General features: G+C 41.5%; 1 protein-coding gene across 1 annotated transcript in view; it reads left to right on the top strand.

Moving 5' to 3' along the window:
* Window positions 1-26,096, top strand: part of CHST3 (carbohydrate sulfotransferase 3) — a 120,026-nt gene that overhangs the window by 75,310 nt on the left and 18,620 nt on the right. Inside the window, exon 2 of the mRNA XM_056530708.1 lies at window positions 14,268-14,322. The gene's annotated coding sequence lies outside the window, so the exon portion shown is untranslated. The remainder of the gene's footprint in view (window positions 1-14,267; window positions 14,323-26,096) is intronic.

Here is a 26,096-nt window from a genome sequence, read left to right as displayed (position 1 = left end):
TTACCGGACTGAAGACCATAGCATGCTACGGTTTTCAGTGCCAGCAAACTATATACGGGGCAAAAATGAGATAGGGGCCGGGTCCGGCTGGGATATGGGAGTGCCCAGTTTTCACAATTCTCAGCCGGATCCAGTGACCATAACTGCAAAACATGGTGTGAATGCACCCTTATACTTATTTAGTCTGTTGCTGCATAACTTCATGGTAGAAATATAGGCAATGGCATACAAGTATGTGTTAGATTTGTTGGTTCAACCATTCTGTTAAATAGAACGTGAACATGTCTACAGGAAAGTTCTTCCAGAGAGCCCTGTGAATCTGTCTTGTGTGAACAGAATAGGGCATGTTATATTATATACATTATATTGTGCTTTTTTTCAACGATTTTATTCAGTTGACAATGTTTATAAATAGTTCATAAAATATGGCAACAATATTCTCTGGTGCATTGACCTGCCAAATTTCCAACTACATTCCTACATGTTTAAAAAGAATGTCAGCCAATTGTTACGCCGAGCGCTCTGGGTCCCTGCTCCTCCCCGGAGCGCTTGCGGCGTTCTCCTCTATGCAGCGCCCTGGTCGGACCCGCTGACCGGGAGCGCTGCACTGACATTCACGATGGGGATGCGATTCGCATAGCGGGACGCGCCCGCTCGCGAATCGCATCCCAAGCCACTTACCCGTCCCGGTCCCCGTCCCGGTCCCCGGCCAGCTCTCTAAGATTTAAAGGGCCAGTGCACCAGTGATTGGTGCCTTGCCCAATCAGTCTGATTAGCTTCCACCTGCTCCCTGTCCATATAACCTCACTTCCCCTGCACTTCCTTGCCGGATCTTGTTGCCTTTGTGCCTAGAGAAAGCTTACTGTGTTTACCCTTACTGTGTTCTTGACCTACTGCTATTACTATAGACTACGAACCTTGCCGCCTGCCCCGACCTTCTGCTACATCTGACCTTGCCTCTGCCTAGTCCTTCTGTCCCACGCCTTCTCAGCAGTCAGCGAGGTTGAGCCGTTGCCGGTGGATACGACCTGGTTGCTACCGCCGCAGCAAGACCATCCCGCTTTGCGGCAGGCTCTGGTGAAAACCAGTAGCAACCCTAGAACCGGTCCACCGACACGGTCCACGCCAATCCCTCGCTGACACAGAGGATCCACATCCAGCTAGCCGAATCCTAATACCAATAACTGTAGACAAAACCTCTAAATATGAAGCAGTAGTAACAACTATAGCAGTAACCAAATTACAGCCTTGACGTCTTGCTGTTTAACTTCCTAAGGATACAGATGACTTTTGACCTACAGCATAGAGAGTATTTGTCTTGTTTGCCTATTGCATTCTGAGCCATAACATTTTGTATATTTTTTGTTGATGTTCCTATGTGAGTCCCAGATTTCTTCTTTGGAGAGAGTTTTTTGTATTATTAGTGTTCAGTTTTTATACCTTTTCTCATAACACTCTTAAATCAAAACAGTAACCAATATTTGATATGCAGAAGAAGAAATTTCAAGGCACAATATAAGTGCTTCCTTTATGTAAAGGGCATCAATTGTCAATGTTTTGGCCATATTTGGCCCTTATCAAGCCAAGGCAACATGAATTTCAATTGTATTGGGTGCCTGTACTGATAAAAGGGATACCTTGTGTATATATATATATATATATATATATATATATATATATATATATTTTTTTTTTTTTTTTTTTGTTAAATTATTTCATAATTTTTTTTTTTTTAAAGTATGTTTTACAAATAAAAAAATTGTATTCATAAATGTTTGTGTCCTACAAAGGGACCAGCCCTCAGTGCTGTACATTCATGGCTCAGTAGGGGAAGGAGTTAAAGGACAAAAGAGTCTTTGGTTGGCCATAGATATTCATCTTCTGACAATAGAAATTGTTGCTTTCAGTTACACTTACAGAGAGGTGATACTTTTACAAAGGCAAAAACAAAAGCTTACATGTTACCCGTCTGATCCCACAGCTCATCCTAAAGTAGATCAGCGTCTTTGGATTTTTTAGCCACTTCATGCTCTCTTCATATGATATGAGAGCTCATCCAAACCATATGTGTATATAGGGGTGTCAGGGCTGATGACAGACAAAATATCTACTGTTTATGGCCAGCTTTACACCATCAGCCATACAGATAGAGAGAAAAATGTTTCCAATGTTATGCCAGTGACTGCCCTAGACTAGAAGCGTAGAGAGAAGGAGGAAGGCGCCTCATGTGCGGGATCAGCAGATCTTGTTAGTGAGGGTGGGGGACGGTAATTCCCAAACCGCTTACCAAAGTTGGTTGTGCGCCCACACACAACAAGGTAAAGTGCAGAAGAGATGTACAAGAAGGTCCACTGCAGCCCTCCTGGGTAGAAGTAAAATCAAAACCGAATGACCATGGATTCAGAAGTTTCTATATTTTTCTATATATATATTTTTTTGTGATTATCGTCTGTCTATTTATATTCATTTATATTTTTCTATATATATTTTTTTATTTATTGTCACATTCATATGTGGATATGTAATTTTATGCAACAACTCTTTCAAAAAGTACTCTAATGGTTAATCCCTGGAGGTATATATACCTGTCACCAGCCTTCTCTTGTTATGCCTGATGAAGCTGCGCATGCATTACTTGGCTTCCCGATGGTTCCTCTCTGCGCCAGACAAACTCATGAATCCATGGTCATTCGGTTTTGATCTAGACTAGAAGCGAGTAGAGACAGGGTCACATATCAAACTCATTCCTTCCAATTGGTCTCAATGCAATTGGTATTGATGTAACACTAGTATTTGTACAATTTCTAAAGAAGCAACTTTATTAGGATTACAAATAAAGGAATCTGTCATGACGAAACATTCACAGAGTAAATATTTTCTTAAGAAGACATTGTACATCGCCAACACTATATACTGCACATGTTTCTGATATAATATGAGATGGATAGTCAGATGAAATGTCAGGTCACTAACAGATTAAAATGGAGATTTGACTAATTTAAACTGTGTAAAATTAGGATAACACAATAAAATGAAAGCAAAATATCAAGACAATGAAGTAAAAAAAGCATTGCAAATGACATAGGTAAGATCTAATGTGTCCATCCCTACAGGTTAGACTGGTGTAGTCTGGTCTGCTAATTTTGGTGGAACCAACCGCTCATTTAATGTTAGACCACAGTCAATGTTAATTCAGGATGAGGTTAGGCAAGTTAAACTTCAACATTTAAACCAACTGTTCTCAAGGGAGAACTTTTTGTTGCAAGCTTTCCTGGGCACGTGATGTGAACAGAGCCGAATCTTCACAATGCAGATATGTAAACACAGACTGATAGTGAGTACAGTAGCTGTCTATGATCAGAGATTCAATGCCCCAAGGATAGGATAAAACTTCTTTTATTTATCTATCAAATAATGATTATCTTACTCTATGTCCTGAATTCGGAGAACAACTACACTGTATTCTAACCTTGGAGCCTTGGACAGTGTCGTTTAGTGAAAACATGAACTTGTTCTGTCACTTAGGGTGAAATCATAAGGGTGAAATCATAAATAGACAAGATTTTATTCAGAGTATCCAACAGATTTTGTCACAGATCATTTATTGGGCTCCAGCATACATCCTTCTTTATGTATACTTGCCTAACCAGAGATAAGTGGTGCAAAAGGTGCCTAAAAGCCTTCAAGCTCCCCATATATTCAAATAGCATGCAAGATTATTGAACATGGATGTTAAACCAGACTCTGTCTAACATGATCATATGTCTATGGCCAGCTATTGTTTTCTAGTGCATTTTCTGAGGCCATGTTCACACGGCAGTATCTTGGTGCCTGGAGATTCCGCTGCATCAGAGTCCCGTTGAATTCAATTCTGCTAAGCTGTGCACATGGCAGAATTTCCATGCTAGATGTTTCTGGATTGGAAATTACATTTCCCGTGTCTGCACAAAGAATGAACATGGCACATTCCTGTGCGGTCCTAGCGCCGGCATATTATGTTGGCACCCCAACATACAGACATTCCGTCGTGTGCACATAGCCTTAATCTTTTCTTCCCATTTTCAAGTCACCTTTATCGTATATGCAGTGAACATTTTGGCAGTTTGTATGAGAAGAATAAAGACCTTTACTCTAATTATTAGTAGCATAGAAATGAAACTTATCTTCACCTATCTCTGCAAGGCCATACAGTATAGAACACCACTGTTAACTGAATATGAGTGGGATGCCTGTCAAAAGTAGTAGAAGGTGAGTTTTTAGAAAAGTTATGTTTGGGTTGAGTTTTTAACATACATTTAAAAAAAAAAGCATTTTAAATATGCAACGTGGAAGCACAGCCTTCCAGTTTTTTTTAGGGTGCTCTTCCCTGCCGTGCTAGCAAAAAAAAAAACCCAGTGGGAAAAAAGTGTTGAAGTAAAAACACTCTGCACTCAACCTATGGAGTCTAGAACCTTTACTTTGGGTGATTGCGGATTTATGGCAGCTAAATCTGCAGTATAAAATTTGCAACAGACTTGCTACGTGTGAATTTACCCAAAATATGTTTTGCATGTATGTTGGGAAAGCTCCTAATGTACACACTGAACATTCCCATAGGGTTATATGAGCTCCATGGAGTCCAGAAGAAAGTTCTTTTGGCTTCTGTCTTGGGAATATTGTAGTAGACTACCCGATTTCCTATACTGAGTCCTGGATCCAAAAAAGATTGCTTAAACTTATACTATAATAGTGTATGGGTGACAAATGCTACTGTATGGCATCTGTTAAACATGTTTTTTCATGAGCTTTTCATGATCTATTAGATGGATGGAATCCATCATGCATAGACTGTTATAGCATCTGTAAAATATTAACATTAATTATTTTAAAGACGGAGTCTAGACTTTCTTCCATTAATTCCATGGCAGAATACTACAGTCTTTTCCTAGGTTATAGAAGCCTCTTACAGTGACTGGTAAATTGTATTCAACTATATAAAAAGTGCAAGTTTCAGGTTTAGTATACAGCTAAAAGGAAGATAGAAAAGATAGAACTGACTCAGGTTCTGCTGTTGCTACAATAGAGGTGTTGACTTCCCTTCCATGCACATTTATAAGAGGAGTGATGCACTGGATAGTGCACTAGGTAAAGGATATAACAAGCACTATCAAAAGCAGGATAATTCAAATAAAGTCCAAGATTTATTACAGATAAAGCATTTCAAGGGCGTCTTACCCTCTTCCTCGTTGTCTAAGGAAGAGGGCAGCACGCCCTTGAAACGCGTTATATGTAATAAATCTTGCACTTTATTTGAATTACCCTGCTTTTGATAGTGCTTGTTATATCCTTTACCTAGTGCACTATCCAGTGCATCACTCCTCTCATTGATGTACTCATGCCCCCTCTGAGTAAAGGGATCGAGCTGCAATCTATTGGGAAACTCCTACCACCCTCATTTACATTTGGAAGTGCGTGTCCACTAAGCCTGCTGAGCGTTGTGCCTCCTAAATTGCACAACACCATCCGGTGAGTTTTATCCTAGCCTAGGGATCTCACCATAATTACAATCAGTCCTTTCACATTGGAGCGCTCTTTTGTCTTTTTTCAGATGCACATTTATAGGGTGTTAACATCGTGCTTTGGTTGTGACCAGCTAAATGTTTGCATTATGAAATAGCTACACAAATACACATGGCCAGACTGACTCCAATGTATTGCCTTATAAGACTGCAATAAGGATGATAACCAAACATGGCCACATATTTCTCTGTGTGTCGTACTGCGTCCACAGACATTATACAGTTGCTCTCATATGGAGCTTTATAATGCTTTGAAAGATTTGATACTTTCCAAAAGACAAAAACATGTTGCATGGAAAAATAGTTTTTTGGGTTATGTTTTTCAATTTCATTATCTATAAAATGATGTGAAAACGTAGTTTCTGTGGGCTATTACAGTTGCGTAGATAGCACATTTTAGTTTTAATTTATTTAATATCTAATGATGTTATCCAAGATTTGCAGGAACAATACACAGGCAGACTAGTTGAACGTTGTCGACATTGTACATCTTCTATGATTTACTGGCAAAAGTGGTAATAGTAACCAGAGACTATCATGCAGCGTGTGCTTTAAAATTGTTCTTTTGTATAAGAGATCAATTTTGGCAATTTATCTTTATAGCTAAAATGATACACTGAGAAGTCCACTTAAAATTGCATTGAAGTATAGCCTTTTAGGAGATTGGGAGGTCTTTTCAAAGAAAATGGCCACCATACGTAATATATGGTGGACTGAAAAGCTGTCACACACAGTGTAAGTGGTCTTCTCAAAGAAGTTTCACTGTATTTGCACCTTGTATTTTGGTACTGCAAGAGTGTTTCAGCCAGCCAAAGCTCCACCACCTCAGCCGAAAGGAGCTGTGTGTCATACCCATCTTCTTTTGCCCCAGATGCTCCTGCTCCTCCTGCTTCGAGTCAGTTATTTCACCAGCAATCCATTTGGCAAAGCCATGTCCAAGAGACAACAGTACGCGCCCACTCATTCAATGGCGCAGAAGCTGAATGGGCTCCTGTCCAAGTGGCTGGTGCTGCAGTCCCTCCCTTTTGAAGTGGTGGACTCTGCACCTTTCAGAGAATTGCTGGCTTGTGCCGAGCCGAGGTGGAGAGTCCCAAGACGTCATTTCTTTGCGAAGAAGGCAGTACCAGCCCTGCACAATTTTGTGGAACAGAAGGTGGGCCAGTCCTTTAGCCTGTGTATCAAAGTGCACGGCAGCGCCGACGTGTGGAGCTGTAACTATGGTCAGGGACAATACATGTCCTTTACGGCCCACTGGGTGAATGTGGTTCCTGCACTGCTACAACGGCAACTTGGACAGGTCACGCCTATTCCGCCTCCACGCTCTCAGGCCATTGGTCCTACGACAGTGTGCGACTCCGCCTCCTCATCCTCCACAGTGTCCTCAGCCTCCACTACATGGACAGGTCTCAGTGCCCCTCTGCTGCGACAAGGAAGCCTGAGACATGCGTACTGCATGGCACACATGTTCAGTCTGGTTGTCAAGAGGCTCGCACTTTGCACTTCAGCCACTCGTACACCGCAAAGCACACCCTCCTTGAGCTGCAGTGTCAGAACGGCATCCCCCATCATAGTCTGATTTGCGACATTTCCACATGTTGCAATTCCACCCTACATATGTTGGACCGACTATACGAACAGAGAAAAGCCATCACCAATTTCTTGATGATCCAAGGGGATAGGGGGACTCCCCTGTGTCAACCAGTGGCAGCTCATGCGTGCTGCTGTTTGCTCAGGCGTGTGCGTGCTGCTGTTTGCTCACACCCTTTGAGGAAGCCACATTATTGGTCAGTCGCCAGAATTACGGGATGAACAATGGAGGAGGAGAGGCACAGTGGGGCACAGTTTAGGTTTCACGAGATGGGCAGTTTTTCTAGTCATCTGAGAGGAGAGGAGGAGCAGGAGCAGCTAGAGGAGCTAGAGAGTTATGAGGAAGGCGAGACCGAGGACCCAGACACACCGTGGTAGTATGCAGTGGAGATGGAGGCAGGTAGTCCCTCCGAGTCACTTGCACAAATGGCAGGATGCATGCTCACTTGCTTGCTCAGTGACCGTCTAATTGTCAACATTCGGCAGCGGGATGACTTCTGTCTCTCCACCATTTTGGACCCTCGCTACCGGCACAAAATGGGGGCCTTTTTTACTGAGAGGGAGGACAAACTGACCTAATACAGGGACATCCTACGTAGTCAGTTGGCCGATGCCTATCTGTGCCATCGTCCATCCTCCCGCAGGTCTGACTATGGGGGGCTCTCTGCGCTCACCTTCCACTGCCATGGCTTCTGGGGAGGGGTGGGGTGGCAGGAGCAGTACCAGCTCCTACAGCAGCAGCCTAAGTCTACAGTCGCTGATGAGTAGCTTTCTTCACCTGCATAGTGAAGCAACTTATTAGCAGCAGGTAGACTTAGAGCAGGACCTGAACCAGCAGGTGGTTGCATACCTTGACATGACCATGCAAACACACCTTGAAGATCCACTGGACTTCTGAGCAGCCAAACTTGATTTGTGACTGCAACTAGCAGAGTTTGCCCTGGAAAAGCTGTCCTGCCCGGCCAGTAGTGTGCCATCAGAGCGAGTGTTTAGTGGGGCGGGGGCCATAGTTACCCAAGGAGAACTCGTCTGTCCATGAAAAATGTGGAGAGACTGACCTTTGTGAAAATGAATCAGACATGGATCAGCCAGGATTTCCAGCTCTGCCCCGGGGATCCGATCATCCATAATGGCGGACGGAGGTACCCTCACCTGCCTCCGTCCGTCTCCTGGCGTTTCCCGCTTTGGTCTGAGATGGAGCAGACCAGAGCAGTAGATGACCGATAATACTGATCAGTGCTCTGCCCTATGCATAGCACTGAACAGAATAAGCAATCAACTGATTGCTATAAATAGTCCCATATGGGGACTATAAAAGTGTAAAGATAAAAGTAAAAAAAGTGAAAAATTCCCTCCCCCAATAACAATTAAAATTGTCCCTTTTTCCCCATTTTACCCCCAAAAAGTGTAAATATTCTTTTAATAAACATATGTGGTATCGCTGCATGTGTAAATATCTGAACTATTAAAATATAATGTTAATGATCCCGTACGGTGAATGGCATGAACGCAAAAAATTAAAAAAGTTCAAAATTGCTGCTTTTTTATAACATTTTATTTAAAATTTTTTTATAAATAATGTATTAAAAGTTTTACATATGCAAATGTAGTATCAATAAAAAGTACAGATCACGGCGTAAAATGGAGCCCTCATACCGCAGCTTATACGAAAAAATTAAACAGTTATAGGTCCGCAAAATAGAGGGATTTTAAACGTACTAAGTTGGTTAAAAAGTTTGTGATTTTTTTAAGCTGTACATTACTAGAAAAGTATATGATCATGGATATCATTTTAATTGTATTGACCCACAGGATAAATAAAAAAAATGTCTATTTTACCATGAAGTGTACAGCGTGAAAGCGAAACCTTCAAAAATGTGTTAAATTGCGTTTTTCTAAGGCCTCATACTAAGGACACAAATGGGCTGAGTCCTTAAGGGATTAAAAGTTACGTTTTACATAATACATATCCTCAATACTTACTTGTGCACACTAACACTTTTACAAAAGAGACCGTTTTCTTCTGCCTACCCACCTCAGCTACTATTATGATCCTGCCACCCGCCACCCGCACACATCTGATGCCAAGTTCTCCTTTTTTCACCCACCTTCGTCACTGGGTACTGGTATTGCCACCCACCGCACCACCACTCAATCACTGGGTGACTTTCAGGACTCCTGATGCTGATGCCCCATCCCGGCTGGCTCTCCCTATTGAGGCTGTCTGTAGACCAGATAGGCCATTTTTAATAGCGATTCGCCGCAAATAAATTCGAACCAAAAACATTTTGGGGGAAAATTTGACGAATCGTCCGAATCAAATTTTTCAGAAAATCTCTAGTGTTTAGTACAGATTTCTTAGTGCATTCTTATACTGGCCATAGACACTAAACCATCTAAACCTACCAATCGTGACAGGATCAGTCAAAAATCTTATGTGTTTGTTGGACTCTTGATTCTTCCAGAGGGATCAAGCATGTTGCATTTCAGCCTACCCTATCCTTTGTTCCTCCCGCAGATGTGTCTGGCAGCAGCTTATATTATTCCTCTGTCTCCAGTGTAATGAACATGCATGTTTGGCCAAGTCAAGCGTGCGTATTTATAGTGGTGTCAGGACACCTGTTTGATCAACGCTTATTTCTCCTGACTCCACCATAAACATATGCAGCCAGCTTGTGTATGGCCTGCATAAGTGTTAACGTTCAAGTTACAATGAACTCATGTTCCTGAGAGATGCATAAAGTTTTACTACTCCATAGTATTTTCAGTTTCAATGATCAGAGTCAATAGGAACAAAGCAGCAATGCTTATGCAACTACTAAAGTATGCAAAGTGCACAATATTGGATAAATAGTGCGGCATTCACCGTTATATTAACTATTTTATATTACTTGGATGGGGAATGGGTTATCCAGGATGATGGCCACTGTATATCTACTCTAGCCAGTAAAATACTGCAGCAGCAGGGTGGGCAGCCATATAACTAAAAGATCAAGGCAGAAAGCGTAGTAAGTCATTTCTAAAGATCTTTTCAGTTGGCAGCATAACTGAATTACCCAAAGCTTATAAACAATGGCTCATTTAGGATTTTACATTCACTCAGTGATGATAAGTAAATAATCTTAAAGTTAGTTTAAATGTCAAAAAAAGTACATTAGTTGGGTCATAAAGAATAACGGAGCACAGCAATATCAAGGAGCAGCACCATTTGAATAACAGCAGTGACTCTGGCACTGACTTCTCAGAAATCAGATCTTCAAACATCAGAGATCTTAACCTCAGTAGTAGGAAGTACATAATTCATAATGAAACACTGTATTCCTGATCATATGCTCATAATAAGCTGTGACTTGATCAGAAGACTTCCGTGCCTTTGATGGTAAGAAACAATATCACTATTGAGTCCACAGCACCAGTCTTTTTCAGTGTATAATATATATATATATATATATATATATATATATATATATATATATATAAACAAAAGAATGCAGCAGCACACTGCCAGCACAAGGATATAGGTGAAACATGAAAATGCAGTTAAAACATGGAGAGCTATACAGCTATGGTGTAATAGATGCAAATGTGAAACTATGAAATAGTGAGGCACTTAGCTCGCAAATTTTTCTCCGCCAGCGGTCAATTAGCTTGGACCGTCCCACCGCGATAAGGTGGCCTCCTTGGGACGGACCCTACACTGTGAATATGCCTCTGTGTGAACAGTTCAGTAAGCATGTTAGGGTCTGAAACATCCAAGACACCTTATGTACACACCTGATAGAGGTGGGTGGGGTGCAAGGCCAACATTATATATATATATATATATATATATATATATATATATATATATAATAGTAAGCTTAGTTAGCAGCCTCAGTTAGCAAATATGTTTTCGTATACAAAATACATATCTTCTGTATGTCCCGATTACACTGTAAATGCATGAAACTATCTTGAAGATGATAAAAATTAGGGTTATTTAGTTTAGAAAAAAGACGCTAAGGGGTGTTGTTCTCTTGTTCTCAGATTATCCATTTATAGCCAGGACTGTATCTGAAACAAGGAGGCATCCTCTACATCTAGAGAAAAGGTTTCCACGCCAGCACAGATAGGGGTTCTTTACTGTAAGAGCAGTGAGACTATAGAACTTTCTGCCAGAGGAAGTGGTCATGTTAAACTCAATAAAAGATTTGAGGAAGTTATGGCTTATGAAACTATTTGATGACAGCTAATCTTGGTTTGAATAAAGAAGACGAGAGTTTCATCACATTTCTGTATGTAACACCATATAAATGAACACATCGTATAGAGTTGGTCAAGCATGCTGTAAACATAAGATAAAAAAGCTGTTGAACATATCTACTTACTGCATGCAGGTTATGGTTTTGATGCCAGAATACAGTGATCCCTCAACTTACAATGGCCCCAACATACAATATTTTCAACATACAATGGTCTTTTCTGGACCATTGTAAGTTGAAACCAGACTCAACATACAATGTATGGACAGTCCAGATCTGCGAAACATGTCAATGGCTGGAAGAACTGACCAATCAGAATGGACATTCACTGGTAAAACCCCTGTATTACTGAAACGTATGCACTGACTGATGTCTGGTAGCGCCCCCTACAGTACAGGGAGGTATTACATGTTCTGTATACTTTACCTGTACCAGGGTAACCTGCTCCTTTGGACACCAGGTGAGGGTGACTCCATGTAACTTTTTTAGGACATTGTGTACTGTACAGGATCACGCAGAAGCTGCTGTCCTCTACATAGACCAGTGTTTCCCAAGCAGGGTGCCCCCAGCTGTTGCAAAATTAAAACTCCCGGCACGCCCGGACAGCCTATGGCTGTCCGGGCATGCTGGGAGTTGTAGTTTTGCAATATCTGGAGGCTCCCTGCTTGAGATCTTTCTTACTTTTATATGTACGATCTTGCTTTATCTACATTAGTTATCTACTTATTTTTCTTTAATTCAAATTTTTTCCTATTTTGGATGACATTTTGGTGCCTTTAGAACCAATTACCAGGTTTCCACAGAGTTCTGGTCTCAACATACAATGGTTTCAACATACAATGTTTGTCCCAGAACCAATTAATATTGTAACTTGAGGGACCACTGTAGTGACCTAACTCTTTTTCTATATACCTATATACATGCCATTGCCATAAATGCATAGACATCTTTAGAATCTCTTGGGTTGTCACCTGCCTGGAGAAGAGGTCATTTAAAACATGTTTTGTAGTAAGAGGCAGCCAACAGATGGTGCAAATAGGTGTAGATGAAACAAGTCTGTGTCTGCCATGAGGCAAGATAAGTATATCTCCTCACAGAGGCAGAATGCAGAGTCCCTGAGAGGTAACGTGTCCCATGGAGTGTCCCTAAATCATACTATCCTAGCAATGACAGCTTGACACAGATATAGAATGTAAGGAGATTGGGACTCAAAATGTGGCAATTATTTGGTAATTTTATGACTATTTTATAGAGGTATACAGTACTCTTTGCTGGTACTGTTATATGCTGCAGATTTTCTGCACTCGAGCCTTTCTAACATTTTTAATGGAGCCATAGGGTTGCTTTTCCTGTTTTCTGTTTTCACCCAAGAAAGTCTTGGGTAGAACTGGCCATGGAGCACTTGTTCCCCCATTGGGTGGTGGTGCCAGATACACTCCATGACTTGTCATATAGTTTTTTGTTATGAACCCAGGAAGTGCCTTACATTATGTGGATATAGGGGTTGTGAAACCAGGGCACTGCGTCATAGTACTGATTGAAGAAGATAAAAAGAATGGATAAAAAGTTATGTTTTGATGCCATGGGATACAGCGTACATGGCTCATTTGTGGCTTCAATTTGACCTACGATTGGTCTGCAAGTTTGAATAGGCCTAAGAGCTAAAGGCCAGCTCGTTCACTAGGGAGTATTGGGAGCAGTTTGTCCATTAAAGAAAAGGCAGTAAGAGTGTAACGTGAGGCCTGCAGAAATGCTTCACTGTGGCCTGCACGGTGCTTCCCCTGGAAGATCCACAGCAAGAGCCGCCATTTTTGCTGCAGCCAACAGAGGCCTGAATAGTCTCATCAGAAGGTGCTCTGCCCTAAAATAATTGTTATTAAGTGTCCATAAGGTTCTGCTTGTTCATGGTATTTTTAAAGCTATAGGTGTTATACCATAAAACCAAACTTTCCCTTATTGTATTATAAGAACAGAGTATAGTTCATTCATTAAAGGGGTTCTCCGGTGCTTACACATCTTTTCTCCTATCCAAAGGATAGGGGATAAGATGCCTGATCGCGGGAGTCCCGCCGCTGGGGACCCCCGGGATCATGCACGCGGCACCTCGTTTGTAATCAGTCCCTGGAGCGTGTTCGCTCCGGGACTGATTACAGGTGACCACCGGGCTGGCGGCGTGTGACGTCACGCCTCCGCGCCCGTGTGACGTCAGGCTCCGCCCCTCAATGCAAGCCTACGGGAGGGGGCGTGATAGCTGTCACGCCCCCTCGCGTAGGCTTGCATTGAGGGGCGGAGCGTGATGTCACACGGGGCAGAGGCGTGATGTCACACGCCGCCAGCCCGGTGGTCGCCTCTAATCAGTCCCGGAGCGAACGCGCTCTGGGGACTGATTACAAACGGGGTGCCGCGTGCAAGATCCCGGGGATCCCCAGCGGCGGGACTCCCGCGATCAGGCATCTTATCCCCTATCTTTTGGATAGGGGAAAAGATGTGTAAGCACCGGAGTACCCCTTTAATTCAGCTCTTGATTAAAATAGTAATTTTTTGCACTAAAAATATTCTTGTTAAAATAAAAAACTTTAGAAGGCTGTCATGTCGCTGCTGTGCTTTCCTTCTCCACAAACATGCCCAAAAGCTTGTAGGACAGTCATATATATATTGAGTGGCTAGAGCTCTATGCTCATGTTCACAACAGGAAGGCGACTGCAGTGGGTTAAAATGATAAGGCCGGAAGTATGGTTTCATCGACAGCCTAGTAACTATATTTATGCAGCCGAATGGTTTAGGCTTTGCTCTAAATAGGAACGTGCAGTTTGACAGAAACCTTGAATTTGAGACATGCAGCTGCCTGCGCCATTGTGACCTCTTTTTCTTTAAATTGCAGGTGCATCTTTTCCTATGTAAATGATAGAAAAGTGAAATCACAGCTAATAAAACAGGTATGTAAGTTTTATTTAATGTATTAGTTTTAGTTATTTAAGTTTTAAGAAATATTTTTACTATATTCAGTATTGCTCATCAATCCTACAAAAGTACCCAAACTGAGCATTGGCATAATATAGCATTCACCAAAGTGATTAAAAAAAGGGTAAAGCACTATCCATACAACCTATTTTTCAAAAATTATGCAGGCACCAACAAAACCCACAACAATTTATTTTACCTTAATATTTGTTTGCCCTCTTTATACTATCATATGCTCTACAAGACAGCAATAAGTCTCTGGACCTTGTATATAGAAACTAGCACATACAAAATACATACATGCTATCATATTACTCATGTGTAAGTTACAAATTAAAGGATTTATCTAATTGATTGCTTGTATTACTAGTTTGATGATACTTTAATGGATACCATCCTATAAGTACAGTATACAGCGTTACTCAGTCTGGTACTTTGTTGGGGCGGTCCACTACCGACAATTTAGGTGACCTAACCGTAACACCCCGAATACACTATTCCTGGATTACAAGAAACCTGTGGATCTAATTTTAGGGTATTATAATGTAAAGCAGTGGTCTCCAACCTGCGGACCTCCAGTTGTTGCAAAACTACAACTCCCAGCATGCCCGGACAGCCATTGGCTGTCCGGGCATGCTGGGAGTTGTAGTTTTGCAACATTAGGAAGTCCGCAGGTTGAAGACCACTGATGTAAAGCATATGATAGTATAAAGAGGGCAAACAAATATTGAGGTAACATAAATTTGTTGTGGGTTTTGTTGGTGCCTGTATAATTTTTGAAAAATAGGTTGTATGGATAGTGCTTTACCCTTTTTTTTTTTGTATCACTTTGGTGAATGTATAGTATGCCAATGTATATCTTGGCAAGTGTCTATCTAGGCAAGTGTCCCCCAACCTGTTGCTTTGCAACTGTTGTAAAACTACAACTCCCAGCATGCCCTGACAGCTAAAAGCTTACAGGGGTATTTTGTTGGATATTTCAAATTGGCTGCGGCCAGAACATTATAAAGATTTTTAAATTACTTAATAGAACATGTCTTCTGCTGTATACCCTGGAGAAAGTCATATAGTTCTCTCCAGTCCGACACTTCTGAACAGCCACTCCTACTATTTATTAGGGAGGTGGATTCTTAGACCATGTTACATAGTTAGTACGGTCGAAAAAAGACGTACGTCCATCAAGTTAAACCAGGGAATTAAGGGGTAGGGGTGTGGCGCGATGTTGGGGAAGGGATGGGATTTTATATTTCTTCATAAGCATTAATGTTATTTTGTTCCAGGAATGTATCTAATCCTGTTTTAAAGCTGTTAATTGTTCCTGCTGTGACCAGTTCCTGAGGTAGACCATTCCATAAGTTCACAGTTCTCATGGTAAAGAAGGTGTGTCGCCCCTTGAGACTAAACCTTTTCTTCTCCAGACGGAGGGAGTGCCCCCTTGTCCTTTGGGGGGGTTTAACCTGGAACAGTTTTTCTCCATATTTTTTGTATGGGCCATTAATATACTTATATACGTTTATCATATCCCCCCTTAAACGTCTCTTCTCAAGACTAAACATTGTTACTCCTTTAATCGCTCCTCATAGCTAAGATGTTCCATGCCCCATATTAGTTTAGTCGCGCGTCTCTGCACCCTTTCCAACTCCGCAGTGTCCCTTTTATGGACAGGTGCCCAAAACTGAACAGCATATTCCAGGTGAGGCCGTACCAATGCTTTATAAAGGGGGAGTATTATGTCCCTGTCCCTTGAGTCCATGCCTCTTTTGATACATGACAATATCCTGCCGGCTTTGGAAGCAGCAGCCTGACATTGCATGCTATTCTGTAGTCTGTGATCTACAAGTACACCCAGATCCTTCTCTACCAGTGACTCTGACAGTTTAATCCCCCCTAAGACATACGACGCATGCATGTTATTAGTACCCAGATGCATAAGTTTACATTTATCCACATTGAACCTCATTTGCCAAGTGGATGCCCAGACACTTAGTCTATCCAAGTCCTCTTGTAACCTATACACATGTTCACACGTCGGAATTCAGAGTCCCGTTGAATTCAAAGAGGTTTTGCTGCACTCTGCACATGGCAGAATTTCTGTGCCAGATGTTTCTGTGCATGGAAATTCTGATTTCCGTATCCACAGAAAGAATAAACACATTCATTTTTTCTGCAGACTCCGCACAGAATGCATAGCCATCTATGAGACGTCTGCATTCCAGTGCAGTCCTAGCGCCGGTGCCCTCAGTTTGCGGACTCTCCGTGCAGACATTCCATAGTGTGAACATAGTCTTAGTAATATTGCACACAAAAAAGGTTTTTTTTATAAAGGCATCAGTAACACAGTTAGGGTCTATACACACGGGTGGAATTCCACCTCAAATGAAATCCCAATAGACTTCTATGGGATTCCACACTTCTGAATTTCCACATGCGGAATTTCTGAACCAATTCCGAACCAATTCCACACAAAATCCGCACAAGCCAGAAACCACCCAAGGAAGCGGAATTGGTGCGGAAATTCCACCCGTGTCACTAGACCCTTATGTATTACTAATGTGTTACTTTCCAAGCTGTTGTTTTATCTTTACATCAAACTGTCTTTTCTCTAGATAAGAAACAGCTAAATTGAGGATTGTCAGGACATTGTGGAATAGTGCATGTATGTCCTCCACATGACTGTGCGTTTTATTTTATTTTATTTTTTTACCAAACAGTATACCATTTGAATTATAACAGAAAGGACTTGTAAATATATACATAAATATTCAGAAGGAACCTGAAAATGGCTTTCACTTCCAGTCTCCATCAAACCAGAGTTTAAGTTGATCTACAAAGAATGGCAGAAAATCCCCAAATCCAGGTGCACAAACCTTGAGACTGGGGGCTGTAATCACGGCCAATGGTGATTAAACTATAGGGAAAACTATATACTGTCTGTTTAGGGCTCTTGTTAGCAATCTATTGCAGTGTCAGAGAACGAAAAATCGAGCTGCTGACCTGTTTCCAGAAGAAAAGCAAATGTATTTTTTGGCCCAGGGCATGCTGACGTTTTTTTGGCCTGATGCAATATTTGGCATTCATTTCTGTATCAGTGAGCTGGACTAGTGCAAGTCATTAAAGTAACCGCTCCAGCAATTCTTGGATGGATTCGGAACAACTGCAGTGCACACAAAGAACAAGTGACTGTCATTTATCTTGTGATAAAGAGACATGGTCAGGGATACTGTAATATACACGTCCCTTCTCTCCAGGTGCACGCTCAGATCCATCTTCGCTGAGGCATACTTATTGCAGGTGCCAGCTCTCAGAGATTACTTTCTATGGACATAATGAGTCTTTCATGAAATAAACCTTATTAATAATGCATTTTTTTCCGATGTTACTTTACTTTGTAATGTCAGATGAAATCTATTGGCTCAATCACTGAGGCTGTACAGAGCTAAATAAGAATTTAAAGAGCAAATTAAGCCACTGTTAATACCATGTAGAATCTTTTCTTAATATGATATATATGGATGTGTTCTGTAAAATGTATAAATATTAGGGGTGATTTCCAAAAAGGATCAGTCCATGGGGTCTAAACACTGGACTCCACTGTGTACTGACACTATAAAAGCATTGTAGCACTTTTGTTAACATGGATCTGTCATTAGACCATGAGAGTAGTATGGTATGAAGATTGGTATGCTCTCCTTCTAGCCTGAAATATTGTGCAGTTTGGTTAATGGGAGCGATCAGAGAATACACTGAACCCATAACTTATAAGCCCATTATAGTCATGAGAAGATTCCTCGATTGATAGTTGGTTGCTGTGTACCTGCAAACAGTGTATATAGTGACTTAGACTATGAAAAGTATTGGGAGAGGCATGGACATTGCTCATAAATCACATCTAAAATATTCTCTGAATTATCCTATTACCCAATGTATCTGTCCCAGCACAAGCATTGATGACAGTATTTTTGTGTCCTTTTGGCTAATTAGAATGCAGACCTCCTGCCATACTGTGCTGTGCTTACATAGAGCGGTATAGTCTGATGACACGTTGGATTTAGATTTCTTAGCTTTGTCGGTATCTTATTTTATTAACTAAAAAAAAATATGTTAACCTTGCAACCAAGGGTAGGTTAATATTGGGAAGATTCCAAGGGCACCCTGCCCTGACTGAATCAGTTGGTGCTAGGATCGTGCAGATATTGCCATCCACATAGACGGCAATGTATTATGTGCAGATTCCGGTAAAAGAATGATCCAAATCATTCTTTCACCGGCTCAATTTCAGTGGTACTGTGGACTGTGCAGAAGAATCATGTGCAGCAATGGGATCTTCAGAACACCTGGGTGCCGGCCCAGAGATCGCGGGGGGTCCAAGCAGCCATCCCCCCCCCCCCCCCTGTGATCAGACATCTTATCCAATATCCTTTAGATAGGGATAAGATGTCTAGGGACAAGGTACCCCTTTAAGGTCATTGTCATGAAATATGACAGACAGGAGTTAAAAGGAGTCAATGGTATACGCTAATCTAAGTTTTATGCTTATAGCAACATACAATGTGCACATTGATGTATAAAAACCATGCTGGTCTTTATATGAAAGCATGCTGTTTTCTGCTTTCCTGGCTTATTAAGTGGTGTGAAGTGGGCTGTGCCACGCTTCTGAAATGTATGCTAACTCCGAGCCAGCATAGATTGTCGCTACAATTTTATTCCAATCAGATTTCTTCTTTCATTTTTAACAAGGCCTCTGCCAGATGAAAGAAGCGATCTGATTGGTTGCTGGGCAACTGGGCAACTTTTCCTCTGCAGAGGTTTTGATAAATATCAGCCTATAACCATGTGCTGCAGTGATGGTTGAACTTCTGGAAAATTCTTCCATTTGCACATAGGATTATTGGAGCACAGCCAGAGAGACCATTGGATTATTGTTCATCTCTTTTAGCAAGTCCCTTGTTCCCAGATTACTTAGTTTGGCATTTATGACCAGCCCTGGGAAAGCTTGGGAATAAACCTGTCTTTACTTACCTGCCTGTGGAGGTTACTTCTGAGCGCCTGGATCATCCTGTCCTTATGCTATGTCTTGTGCTCAATGGGAATGCTGCTGATAACCCTTGGCTTTATCCTATACGCTGTCCTTTTGTTGTGCTGGGCTCACACAACCACCCCTGGTAAGCACCATTATACACTGTGTGTTTACTCTTTTTAGCGATATCACGCCATGGATCGTTTTTTATTCCTTTTTTTGGGGCTCTGGGAAGAGTCCTGATTATTCCAAACTTCTTCTATATAAAAGTATAGAGGCCATTGTGCTCCTGAGTACTTTTACCCTTCTCACGATGTCAGCTTCTACACAATCCTGTCTCTAAGCTGTACTGGCAGCTCTTTTTCCTCTCTTGGATTGGTTTTTGCTCTGATATATATTACCAGCTGGGAGACCTTATATAGACAGGGTTGTGCCTTTCCAAATCCTGTCCAATCAACTGAATGTATTAGAGGTGACTCCAACCAAGGTGTAGAAACATCTCCAAGGGGATCAAGTCCCCCAGAGTTAAATTTCAAATGTCATAGCAAAGGGTATTAATACTTATGTTTTTGAAAAATTTTAGTTTGTCCTTATTTAGTAATTTTGGATTAATTCAAAAAGTTTTGTTTACACCTACTGTATCATGGAGGGGGGGGGGGCTTGAATTTTGTTTGTACCACAATCCTGCAACATATCAAAATGTTAAAAAAGTAAAAGGGTCTAAGAGATTTTTTTTCTCTAGACACAGAGGATACTTCCTTGTTAGGCTGGGTTCACATCACATTTTCTCCCATACGGGGGCACATACGGCAGGGGGAGCTGAAACCTCTCGCTCCCATATGCCTTTCTATGTGCTCCCGTATGTAATTCATTTCAATGAGGCGGCCGGAGTGAAACGTTCGGTCCAGTCGGCTCATTTCCCCCCCCCCCCCCCTGATCTAAAACGGTGGTCAATCACGGTTTTAGGTCCGGTTGTAAAAGTGCATACGGCGCAAAAATGAGCCGAGCGGACCGAAAGTTTCACTCCGGCCGGCTCATTGAAATGAATTACATATGGGAGCGCATAGAAAGGCATATGGGAGTGCAAGGTTTCAGCTCCCCCCTGCCGTATGCGCTCCCGTATGGGAGAAAACGTGATGTGAACCCAGCCTTATAGATACAGTCTCTGTATTCACCCCTAATGAGCTTATACATAGTTATTAGGTCATTCCCCTAAACTAAATAACCCTAATTTTAAAAATGTTTCTGGGTACTCTATTCGACCCATTCCATTTATTAGTTTGGTTGTCCGCCTCAGAGTCCACTCTTCTATGTCTTTCTTGTACACTGGTGCCCCTTACTATACACGGTATTCCATGTGTGGTCTGACTAGTGAGCTGTACAGTGATAAAGCTATTTCTTTGTTGTGTGAATATATGCCCCTTTTGATGTACCCCATGATTTTATTTGCCTTGGCAGCAGTTGCCCGACACTGGTTGCTACAGTTTATTTACTGTTAACTAAGACTCCCTAGTCCTTTTCCATGTCAGTTATACCCAGAGTTTTTTTCCCTTCCCATGCGCCTAACCTTATATTTATCAGTAATGATGATAAATGTCATCTGCCGCTTCTCAGCCTAAACCTCCAACCTATCCAGATCTATTTGTAACAGTTAAATGTCCTCTGATGCATTAAATACCTTATATTTTACTTTGTAGCCATAAAGTAAAAGTGGACATCTGGAAATCAGTTTTTTTTTTTTTTTTTTATTATTAATTTTCTCTCACTCAAACTATTATAACCAGAGGCCACTCATTTCCTAAATAGAGATGGCTACCAAGGGAAAAGTAGTATTCAATGGTCAACTTTGTCAAGTCTACAAGGGTGCAAACTACACTTTGCAGTACCTCTCTGCCCTGGTATCCTAAGTAACAACTGTATGCCCCATAATGCTTAGAAAAGAGCTTGTTCAGATGAAACAAAATAATGATAGGTGTATGCAGCCTCCGTAAAGCAATTTTACTACTGTTGCTATGGCTGTGTTAGGGGAAGTAGAAATTTCTGAGTTCTTTGCAAGAAAAATTCAAGTTTCACATCCTGTAAAGTAGATTGTAAAAAATAATCAGCAAATAATTTTGTACCTAAAAAGAAAATGGAATCATAAAAGTAGTGATTCACTTTAGCATAAATATAATTCGGGGAATCAATGCTTTCACCAAAAAATCTGGTGTAAAAAAGTTGCAAATCTTTAAGAATCATTATAAGATTACACGCAATACGCAGGAAAAGTCAAAAATATTTGCACAAATACGTGCTGAAAAATTTCGGAAAATTTTTCACCAAAACCTACAAAAAGCATTGATACATTTCCCCCATTAGGTTGTAATGACTTTTAATATGATATAATGTAATAGATTTATTGAAATAAAAACTATTTTTATTGTCTTTATCCCACGACATAACCTTTCTGGTTGGCCTCTATGTCTAAACTCTTTCTGAATTAAGCGGAAACTGAACATTTCTTATCTATAAATAAAAAGTACACACATCTCTACCGGATGCCACTGGAATCCCACTTTTTTTTGTAATTGAAACTCTTTGAAATGTTTGCTCGCTCACTGCAGCAGGCTTGGTCATGCTTGGGAATTCTATGATTAAGATCTAAACACAAGGAAAGGAAAAGCACATTATGACTAGCGTCCTGTCTTTGAACTACACAGCTTGCTCGCACAGTAAATGCCCATTCAGAACAGAATTGGTTTCCCAAATGTTTTACAAAATTGTTACTATAATCAAAGGAATAAGAGCAGTTATTGTTCTAGGAAAACAAAACCGATAACATTTACACTTATAGTACATTTGGCTAAACTGCATTAAAGCCAGTTGCCCCAAAGTAAATATTCGTTTGAGATTCATTGAAAGCTGATGATAAATATTAGTTTATCAGGACATTTCTTGGCATCAGATGTAACACAAAGGTTACAGGCATGTGTGGAGATATAGCAGTGTTACCCACTTCACCAGGTACAGAATGTAATATGGCTTAAATAAGAAGCAGAGTCCAGTATGTCCTGAACAGTAGATAACACGCTAGGTGGATTGAAGAGACCCTGCATAGTTGGTTGTTCAATTGTGTAGGCACAAGGCTGTTTCAAGCATAACAAATACTAGAGTTTGATGTCTTCCAACAATCCTTGGTATTATTAATGTCCATGAAAGAAAGGGTAGCAGAGCAACTCACCCGGTGCTGGCAGAGTCAGTTCAGACAATGGACATCGCGGTCAGGCGAAGAGGCAGCGGGAGGTGGAAGATGTTACGGGGAGAAGTCAGGCATCGGCCCACAGCCGTATCACACCTATTGGTGCTTCGTCAGGCCCCAGTCACATAAAATATACTTTCACTGAAGAAACAGGAAACTTAAATGGGCACTGTCATGAAAACAAAAAATTGATATGTTGTAGTACTTAAGTACTACAACATATCTCTAATATAGTTTAATTTAAAAAAGTGATTTTAAAACAGTTTAAAATCACTTTTAAATTCGGCCACTAGGGGTCGCCCTCCTAGTGGCCGAATGCATTCTGCAGTGACGTCACTACAGAATTTCGACTCATTTCAGCCGGGCAAATGTGTCGAAATTCATTCACTGCGCGCTGGCTTCCTGTCTGTCAATCAAACAGGCAGGAAGCCAGCGCAGTAAAGTCCAGGAGCAGCCGCCCTGGCCGCACCATGCACGCAGTCTGTACCTCAGCCCAGTTGGAGTCTGCACTCTCTCTGCAGACTCCGGTAACTGAATTGGATTCCCCGTTTCTCTGCAGCTTGCCGCGCAGCGCAGAGTTCGCTGTCCCGGCTTCTTCTATCCATCTGAGCGACTGGAGGTGAGGGGAGGGGGGTGGGGGCGGTAGGTTGTTATGAATGGGTGCCTCCAGTTGTTTCCCCACTACAACTCCCAGCATGCCCTGTAAGCCAATAGATGTCAGAACATGCTGGGAGTTGTAGTTGTGAAACAGCTGGAGGCACCCTGTTAGAACTAAGGGCGGAAGTCCCCCCCAGCAGGCATCAGTGACGTGGTGCCTGCTGGGGAAGTCTGCCTGGTAGTGAGCACACTACCAGGCAGACAAAATGCCATTTATTAGTCAATAAATATAAAAATAAAGGCAGGGAGGGGGTTAGGGATAGAAGGGCAATAGGCAGGGACAGAAGAAAAAAAAAGAGGGTTGGTGGGAGCTACCCTTTAAGTAGCCATATTGCTGTTGCTCCTTGTTTATTTAATGTTTTTCATAGAACATTGTCACAATATATCCACCGTGTGCAATTATATGTAATGGTGAAAAAATATATCACAAGCCAATCCTGATAACTATGTATTTTCCATAGAAATCCTATTAAAACTGTGCATCCATGCATATGATACATATATACATACACAATGCTGGTATTGAGGCTCCCAACCACTCAGCTATTTGTAGCATATAGCCCATAGATCAAAATTAGCCCAACACATTTCACTATGCAGGGATAATCATCAGTGCATATTTACCTGCAATAATCCAAATATAGCATACCACTAACCATATCCTTCTCACAACACCTTGCAGGTCACTAGTTTAAGTATACTCCATATACCTGTAGGTATGAAGGACTACGCAACCAAAGTTTTTGGTCAGAACGCTTGTCCCACCAAATACACTAAATGTATTGATTTAATTGTACTAAATATAGACACTTGCACTTACTAGGGAAACCAGAGCATAACTTTGAACCACCTACATACTTGTTTGTCCCGTATATGCAGCTGTCACTGTTTGCCACTCTCTCCATTATAAATAAACACTTTATATGGGGGAAATTTATCAATGTTGGTGTAGGTAGAAGTTTTTTGTAGATTGTTTTGCACCCAAAAAAATAAAACATTGCACCAAATGTACCATACTTGTGCAAGCAATAAACGGTATTTCAGATATATTGGGATATATATGTATGAATGCGGAGGACTACGTCAGATTTGGAGGATTGCGATGATGACAAGCATTTTTAAAATTTCAATATAAGGGTTAATGCGGGCTGTGGGGGAGTGTTTTTTTAAATCAATCTTTTTTTCGATGTGTCATGTTTTTTATAATAACATTTTTAGGATTAGTAGTGGAAGCCGTCTTGTTGACAGAGTCCATTACTAAGCTTAGCATTAGTGCCCAAAACAGCTAGTGCTAACCTCCAATTATTACCCCAGTACCCACCGCCACAGGGATGCTGGGAAGAGCCGTATCAACAGGCCTGGAGCATCATATATGGCACTCCTGGGCCTATGCGGTAACAGGCTGGTGTTATTTAGGCTGGGGAGGGCCAGTAACAATGGTCCTTGCCCACCCTGGTAACGACAAGCTGTTGCTGCTTGGTTGGTATCTGTCTGATACTGAAAATAGGGGAACCACACATGTTTTTAATTTTTATATATATATCTATATATCTATATATCTATATATATATATATTCATAGGGTTCCCCTTATTTTCAGTATCAGCCAGATAGCAACCAAGCAGCAACATCCTGATGTTATCAGGGTGGGCGAGGACCATTGTTACTGGCCCTCCCCAGCCTAAATATCACCAGCCTGTCACTGCCTAGGCCCAGGAGCGCCTTTTCTGATGCTCCGGGCCTGTTGGTACCGGCACCTGTGGCTGTGGGTACCGGGGTAATAATTGGGGGTTAACGCTAGCTGTTTTTTGGGGCTAACGCTAAGCCCCGGATTAGTAATGGATTCCGTCAATAAGACGGCTTCCACCACTAAGGCTGAAAATTCAATTATAAAAAACACAACACATTGAAAAAGATTTTTTATTTAAAAAAACACTCCCCCACAGCCCTCGTTATCCCTTTTATTGACATAAAAAACACTGATCATGGTCGCAATCCACCGAATCTGACGTAGTCCTCTGCATTCACGTATCTAAAATGAGAAAAAAAGCAGAACACGAAAAATGGGTTAGTACATTTTTCACGCTCTCCCCTGGGGAGAGCACACATAATGCAGGATGTTCCTAAACAGGGAGCCTCCAATTATTGCTAAACTCCCATCATGGGGGGCTGTAGTTAAGCAACAGGTGGAGTCTCCCTGTTTGGGAACACACTGCCAAAAAGGCTCTTTTCCCATTATGCAAAATGATTAATGAGAACTGAGCCATACTTACCACCCTGGACTCCAGGCCTGGACTGTGTAGCTCCGCCCCTAATGACATCATCACTAGGGGCGGAGCAGTAAAGGTCGCAGGGGGTCTCAGGAGTGAGACCCCCTGTGAACTGTCCCTCTGCCCTGGACTACTACTCCCATCATGGGACATTCTGTGTCCCATGATGGGAGTAGTTGTATTACCCCAGCACTGAGGGAGGGCACTTGCCCATCCCCTGGCTGCAGGACTTTTTTTGGACTGTTAGGACTACTACTCTGACTCTGCCCATGATGGAAGTTATAGTCCAGCGGCTGAGGGGCAGATCGCAGCAGGTCATTCTTCAGAGATCAACTCTCATTTACTCCACATACATCAAAATTTACATTTATTGTCAGCTATATGCAATACTGTAATAACAAGTGCTATGATCATTTTACTAGTAGCTAAACCATCTCTGCAGATGTCAGAAAAAAAAAATCTATTACATCGCCATAATAGGCAGTAAACACTACAAGATGTATTAGATAATATACAATGTTTCACAGATGTAATAGTATATTGTATGCAGTTAATGTACTAATGTGCA

Source organism: Hyla sarda, chromosome 7 (assembly GCF_029499605.1).
Source record: "Hyla sarda isolate aHylSar1 chromosome 7, aHylSar1.hap1, whole genome shotgun sequence".
NCBI classification, from domain to species: Eukaryota; Metazoa; Chordata; class Amphibia; order Anura; family Hylidae; genus Hyla; species Hyla sarda.
Note: the sequence above shows the minus strand (reverse complement) of the source record. Positions and strands in the feature narration are given on the sequence as shown.